Here is a 7,823-nt window from a genome sequence, read left to right as displayed (position 1 = left end):
GACTCAGCCTCTAGCTCTTTTGCCTCCTCTTCCGAAACTGGTAAATGTAAAAGCAGCGCGTCGCTTGTGGATGTTCACGGTCAGGGACAAGTCGCTTCCTTGTCCTCCTCAGCAAAAACTACAACAAGAGAGAAGGATGCAGCAGGCGACACAACGGGTCACTCCATGGAGCTCTTTACACATACCGTCCCTGGCTTAGAAAGTGAAACATTTAACAGGCCATGCCCATTACAAGTAGATTCTGACATGGAGTGCACTGATCCACAGCCACAGCCAGAGTACTATGCTGCTCCTTTGACTCAGACCACCACATTGCCCTCTCAGGGTACAGATCCACAATCAGACCCTGATGAGACTATGTTGCCCCGCCACGAACGCTATACCACCGACCGACACAGTGACACAGACGAAGTTGCACACGAGCTCGAAGAGGAGGTAATAGATGACCCAGTTATTGACCCCGATTGGCAGCCATTGGGGGAACAGGGTGCAGGCGGCAGTAGTTCAGAAGCGGAGGTGGAGGAGGGGCCGCAGCAGGCATCAACATCGCAACAGGTTCCATCTGCCGGGCCCGTATCTGGCCCAAAACGCGTGTCAAAGCCAAAACCTGTTGGAGGACAGCGTGGCCATCCGGTTAAAGCTCAGTCTGCAATCCCTGAAAAGGGATCCGAGTCTAGGAAGAGTGCAGTCTGGCATTTTTTTAAACAACATCCAACTGATCAGCGCAAAGTCATCTGTCAAAAATGTTCAACTAGCTTAAGCAGAGGTCAGAATCTGAAAAGTCTAAATACTAGTTGCATGCATAGACACTTAACCACCATGCATTTTCAAGCCTGGACTAACTACCAAACGTCCCTTAAGGTTGTAGCACCCTCGGCCAATGAAGCTAGTCAGCAACGCAACATCCCTTCCGTCACTGTAAGGCCACCATTTTCCGCACCACCGGCAGTATCTGTGCAGGTTTCTTTGCCAGCCAAAAGCAGTCAGGGTCAGGGAACCACCAGTCTTGTAGGAGGAAATATTGCATCTAGGGCACCGGCGGAAACAATACCGTCTCCAACCGTCTCTCAGTCTGCCATGTACACCGGCACACCCGAAAGTTCCACGATCTCCAGCTCTCCAGTCCAGCTCACCCTACATGAGACTCTGGTTAGAAAAAGGAAGTACTTATCCTCGCATCCGCGTACACAGGGTTTTAACGCCCACATAGCTAGACTAATCTCGTTAGAGATGATGCCCTACCGGTTAGTTGAAAGCGAAGCTTTCAAAGCCCTGATGGAGTACGCTGAACCACGATACGAGCTACCCAGTCGACACTTTTTTTCCAGAAAAGCCATCCCAGCCCTGCACCAGCATGTTAAACAGCGCATCGTCCATGCACTCAGGCAATCTGTGAGTACAAAGGTGCACCTGACTACAGATGCATGGACCAGTAGGCATGGCCAGGGACGTTATGTGTCCATCACGGCACACTGGGTGAATGTGGTGGATGCAGGGTCCACAGGCGACATCAATTTAGGGACAGTTGTGCCTAGCCCACGGTCTAGGAAACAGTTGGCTGTAGGCGTTCGCACCCCCTCCTCCTCCTCCTCCTCGTCCTCCTGCAGAAGCTACAGCTCTTCCACAGAACGCAGTCTGCCAACCACTCCATCGGCAGATGACACTGTTGCACACCAGTTGTCCCATTATGGGCCAGCTACTGCCAAGCGTCAGCAGGCTGTATTGGCTATGAAGTGTTTGGGCGACAACAGACACACCGCGGAAGTTCTGTCCGAGTTCTTGCAACAAGAAACGCAGTCGTGGCTGGGCACAGTAGATCTTGAGGCAGGCAAGGTAGTGAGTGATAACGGAAGGAATTTCATGGCTGCCATCTCCCTTTCCCAACTGAAACACATTCCTTGCCTGGCTCACACCTTAAACCTGGTGGTGCAGTGCTTATTGAAAACTTATCCTGGGTTCTCCGACCTGCTCCTCAAAGTGCGTGCACTTTGCTCACATATCCGACGTTCGCCTGTACACGCCAGCCGTATGCAGACCTATCAGCGGTCTTTGAACCTTCCCCAGCATCGCCTCATCATAGACGTTGCAACAAGGTGGAACTCAACACTGCACATGCTTCAGAGACTGTGCGAACAGAGGCGTGCTGTTATTTATTTGTGGGAGGATACACGGGCAGGCAGTAGGATGGCAGACATGGAGTTGTCAGGTGTGCAGTGGTCTAAGATACAAGACATGTGTCAAGTCCTTCAGTGTTTTGAGGAATGCACACGGCTGGTTAGTGCAGACAACGCCGTAATAAGCATGAGCATCCCCCTAATGCGTCTGCTGATGCAAAGTTTGACGCACATAAAGGAGCAGGCGTCTGCACCAGAGGAAGAGGAAAGCCTTGATGACAGTCAGCCATTGTCTGGTCAGGGCAGTGTACAGGACGAGGTAGCGGGCGAAGAGGAGGTGGAGGACGAGGAGGATGATGGGGATGAGTATATTTTTAATGCCGAACCTTTCCCGGGGGCACAGGAAATTGGTTGCGTGTCACGGCCGGGTTCTGGTTTTTTGAGGGACACAAGTGACGTAGATTTGCCTGCAACTGCCCCTCAACCAATCACAACCGGAGATTTGACAACTGGAACTTTGGCCCACATGGCGGATTATGCCGTAAGTATCCTAAAAAGGGACACACGCATTACGAAAATGATGAACGATGACGATTACTGGTTGGCCTGCCTCCTTGATCCACGCTATAAAGGCAAATTGCAAAATATTATGCCACATGAGAACTTGGAACTAATATTAGCAACCAAACAATCAACTCTTGTTGACCGTTTGCTTCAGGCATTCCCAGCACACAGCGCACGTGATCGTTCTCACACGAGCTCCAGGGGGCAGCAGACTAGGAGTGTTAGGGGTGCACACATCAGAAGTGGCGTTGGACAGAGGGGTTTTCTGACCAGGTTGTGGAGTGATTTTGCTATGACCGCAGACAGGACAGGTACTGCTGCATCAATTGAAAGTGACAGGAGACAACATTTGTCCAGTATGGTTACTAATTATTTTTCATCCCTTATCGATGTTCTCCCTCAACCGTCATTCCCATTTGATTACTGGGCCTCCAAATTAGACACCTGGCCAGAATTGGCAGAATATGCATTGCAGGAGCTTGCTTGCCCGGCAGCAAGTGTCCTATCAGAAAGAGTATTCAGTGCTGCAGGTTCAATATTAACCGAAAAAAGGACTCGTCTGGCTACCCAAAATGTTGACGATCTAACATTCATTAAAATGAACCACAACTGGATTTCGAAATCTTTTGCCCCACCTTGCCCGGCCGACACCTAGCTTTCCTATGAAAAGCTCTTGCCTGTGAATTACTTTTCTAATGTCTAATTTGCTGCAGCTGATTGTACAGCATACGACATGTTTACACCTCCCTAAATGGCAAAACTCCCCACACGGGGCCGTGGTATCGCGACTTGGCGCAAGCACCCGTGAGACTGCTGTTTGTCTGAAGAGGTGGGTGTGCTCGCTTTTGGTTGACGGCATTGCTACTGGGTCCCTCATAGTACAATGTAGTGTCTCTGGCGGTGGTGGTGCGCACCCAACGTCAGACACACCGTTGTAACATGAGGGGCCCTGGGGCGGTCCCGCCGGCCTCAAGAGAGTTCCCCCCTACCCCAGCTCAAAATGTGCTCTACCACGTGCAAAATTATGTCGCACAGCTCCACCAATCTTTAGTCTATTCGCTGACATCATTCAATGTCTGGCACTGACAATACAAATTTGTAGACATCTATGATGCAACTTAAAGTAGTCTGTGTCTGTGTCCTATATTGGCACCATTAAATAGTTACTGCCAAATTACTATGTCAGAAACTCAGTAGATGAGCCCACCCCTGTACCTAAGTATGCCACCTTTTTTTTTGTTTTGGTTGTTTGGCGAGACATTAACATCTATTTATATTTTGGGAGTACTGGGACAGACACTCCTTGCACTACTCCTCCACTCACCACCAAGCTGCCTGTGTATCCATGTAACCGCTGTAAAGCTGCCATGAGCCTATTGTTTGTTATTTTAGGCCTTTGATAGCCTGTCTGCGGTCCCTACTTTAAATACTCCTCCACTCATCACCAGCTGCCTGCCCGTGTATCCATGTAACCGCTGTAAAACTGCCATGAGCCTATTGTTTGTTATTTTAGGCCTTTGATAGCCTGTCTGCGGTCCCTACTTTAAATACTCCTCCACTCATCACCAGCTGCCTGCCCGTGTATCCATGTAACCGCTGTAAAACTGCCATGAGCCTATTGTTTGTTATTTTAGGCCTTTGATAGCCTGTCTGCGGTCCCTACTTTAAATACTCCTCCACTCATCACCAGCTGCCTGCCCGTGTATCCATGTAACCGCTGTAAAACTGCCATGAGCCTATTGTTTGTTATTTTAGGCCTTTGATAGCCTGTCTGCGGTCCCTACTTTAAATACTCCTCCACTCACCACCAAGCTGCCTGTGTATCCATGTAACCGCTGTAAAACTGCCATGAGCCTATTGTTTGTTATTTTAGGCCTTTGATAGCCTGTCTGCGGTCCCTACTTTAAATACTCCTCCACTCATCACCAGCTGCCTGCCCGTGTATCCATGTAACCGCTGTAAAACTGCCATGAGCCTATTGTTTGTTATTTTAGGCCTTTGATAGCCTGTCTGCGGTCCCTACTTTAAATACTCCTCCACTCATCACCAGCTGCCTGCCCGTGTATCCATGTAACCGCTGTAAAACTGCCATGAGCCTATTGTTTGTTATTTTAGGCCTTTGATAGCCTGTCTGCGGTCCCTACTTTAAATACTCCTCCACTCATCACCAGCTGCCTGCCCGTGTATCCATGTAACCGCTGTAAAACTGCCATGAGCCTATTGTTTGTTATTTTAGGCCTTTGATAGCCTGTCTGCGGTCCCTACTTTAAATACTCCTCCACTCATCACCAGCTGCCTGCCCGTGTATCCATGTAACCGCTGTAAAACTGCCATGAGCCTATTGTTTGTTATTTTAGGCCTTTGATAGCCTGTCTGCGGTCCCTACTTTAAATACTCCTTCACTCACCACCAAGCTGCCTGTGTATCCATGTAACCGCTGTAAAACTGCCATGAGCCTATTGTTTGTTATTTTAGGCCTTTGATAGCCTGTCTGCGGTCCCTACTTTAAATACTCCTCCACTCATCACCAGCTGCCTGCCCGTGTATCCATGTAACCGCTGTAAAACTGCCATGAGCCTATTGTTTGTTATTTTAGGCCTTTGATAGCCTGTCTGCGGTCCCTACTTTAAATACTCCTCCACTCACCACCAAGCTGCCTGTGTATCCATGTAACCGCTGTAAAACTGCCATAAGCCTATTGTTTGTTATTTTAGGCCTTTGATAGCCTGTTTGCGGTCCCTACTTTAAATACTCCTCCACTCACCACCAAGCTGCCTGCCCGTGTATCCATGTAACCGCTGTAAAACTGCCATGAGCCTATTGTTTGTTATTTTAGGCCTTCGAAGCCTGTCTGCGGTCCCTCCTTCCACTAGGCCTCCACTGACCAGACCACTGCTGCCTGTGTACCCCTGGAACCAATTTTAAAGTGCCTACAGCCAGCCCATTTTATTGTGTTAGGCCTTCGAAGCCTGTCTGCGGTCCCTCCTTCCACTAGGCCTCCACTGACCAGACCACTGCTGCCCGTGTACCCCTGGAACCAATTTTAAAGTGCCTACAGCCAGCCCATTTTATTGTGTTAGGCCTTCGAAGCCTGTCTGCGGTCCCTCCTTCCACTAGGCCTCCACTGACCAGACCACTGCTGCCCGTGTACCCCTGGAACCAATTTTAAAGTGCCTACAGCCAGCCCATTTTATTGTGTTAGGCCTTCGAAGCCTGTCTGCGGTCCCTCCTTCCAATAGGCCTACACTGACAAAGGTACACCTGACAACAGACACATGGACCTGTAGGCATGGCCACGGAAGGTTACGTGTCCTTTGTGGCTCAATGGGTTAATGTATTGGATGCATGGTCCACACAGGGGACAGCCTGCTAAGTCTGTATGCAGTCCCTAATTCAAGTTGTCTTCAACTGAATAAAGCTGAGCTTCTACCTTCTGGCTCTCATTAAGTGTTTTTTAAAAAACAAAATGGTGGTTAGGGCCTACTAACGGCTTCTGCCCCTCCCTGGTGTTGCCCTCAACTGAATAAAGCTGAGCTTCTACCTTCCGGCTCTGATTAACTGCTGTTTTTAAACACATTGCTGGTTCCGGCCTACTAACGGTGTCTGCCCCTGCCTGGTGTTGCCCTCAACTGAATAAAGCTGAGCTTCAACCTTCTGGCTCTCATTAAGTGTTTTTTTAAAAACAAAATGGTGGTTAGGGCCTACTAACGGCTTCTGCCCCTCCCTGGTGTTGCCCTCAACTGAATAAAGCTGAGCTTCTACCTTCCGGCTCTGATTAACTGCTGTTTTTAAACACATTGCTGGTTCCGGCCTACTAACGGTGTCTGCCCCTGCCTGGTGTTGCCCTCAACTGAATAAAGCTGAGCTTCAACCTTCTGGCTCTCATTAAGTGTTTTTTAAAAAACAAAATGGTGGTTCCGGCCTACTAACGGTGTCTGCCCCTGCCTGGTGTTGCCCTCAACTGAATAAAGCTGAGCTTCAACCTTCTGGCTCTCATTAAGTGTTTTTTAAAAAACAAAATGGTGGTTCCGGCCTACTAACGGTGTCTGCCCCTGCCTGGTGTTGCCCTCAACTGAATAAAGCTGAGCTTCAACCTTCTGGCTCTCATTAAGTGTTTTTTAAAAAACAAAATGGTGGTTCCGGCCTACTAACGGTGTCTGCCCCTGCCTGGTGTTGCCCTCAACTGAATAAAGCTGAGCTTCAACCTTCTGGCTCTCATTAAGTGTTTTTTAAAAAACAAAATGGTGGTTAGGGCCTACTAACGGCTTCTGCCCCTCCCTGGTGTTGCCCTCAACTGAATAAAGCTGAGCTTCTACCTTCCGGCTCTGATTAACTGCTGTTTTTAAACACATTGCTGGTTCCGGCCTACTAACGGTGTCTGCCCCTGCCTGGTGTTGCCCTCAACTGAATAAAGCTGAGCTTCAACCTTCTGGCTCTCATTAAGTGTTTTTTAAAAAACAAAATGGTGGTTCCGGCCTACTAACGGTGTCTGCCCCTGCCTGGTGTTGCCCTCAACTGAATAAAGCTGAGCTTCAACCTTCTGGCTCTCATTAAGTGTTTTTTAAAAAACAAAATGGTGGTTCCGGCCTACTAACGGTGTCTGCCCCTGCCTGGTGTTGCCCTCAACTGAATAAAGCTGAGCTTCAACCTTCTGGCTCTCATTAAGTGTTTTTTAAAAAACAAAATGGTGGTTAGGGCCTACTAACGGCTTCTGCCCCTCCCTGGTGTTGCCCTCAACTGAATAAAGCTGAGCTTCTACCTTCCGGCTCTGATTAACTGCTGTTTTTAAACACATTGCTGGTTCCGGCCTACTAACGGTGTCTGCCCCTGCCTGGTGTTGCCCTCAACTGAATAAAGCTGAGCTTCAACCTTCTGGCTCTCATTAAGTGTTTTTTAAAAAACAAAATGGTGGTTCCGGCCTACTAACGGTGTCTGCCCCTGCCTGGTGTTGCCCTCAACTGAATAAAGCTGAGCTTCAACCTTCTGGCTCTCATTAAGTGTTTTTTAAAAAACAAAATGGTGGTTCCGGCCTACTAACGGTGTCTGCCCCTGCCTGGTGTTGCCCTCAACTGAATAAAGCTGAGCTTCAACCTTCTGGCTCTCATTAAGTGTTTTTTAAAAAACAAAATGGTGGTTAGGGCCTAC

Source organism: Ranitomeya variabilis, chromosome 1 (genome assembly GCF_051348905.1).
Source record: "Ranitomeya variabilis isolate aRanVar5 chromosome 1, aRanVar5.hap1, whole genome shotgun sequence".
In the NCBI taxonomy this organism is placed as follows: Eukaryota; Metazoa; Chordata; class Amphibia; order Anura; family Dendrobatidae; genus Ranitomeya; species Ranitomeya variabilis.
The sequence above is the reverse complement of the archived record's forward strand: the minus strand, read 5'-3'. Positions refer to the sequence as shown.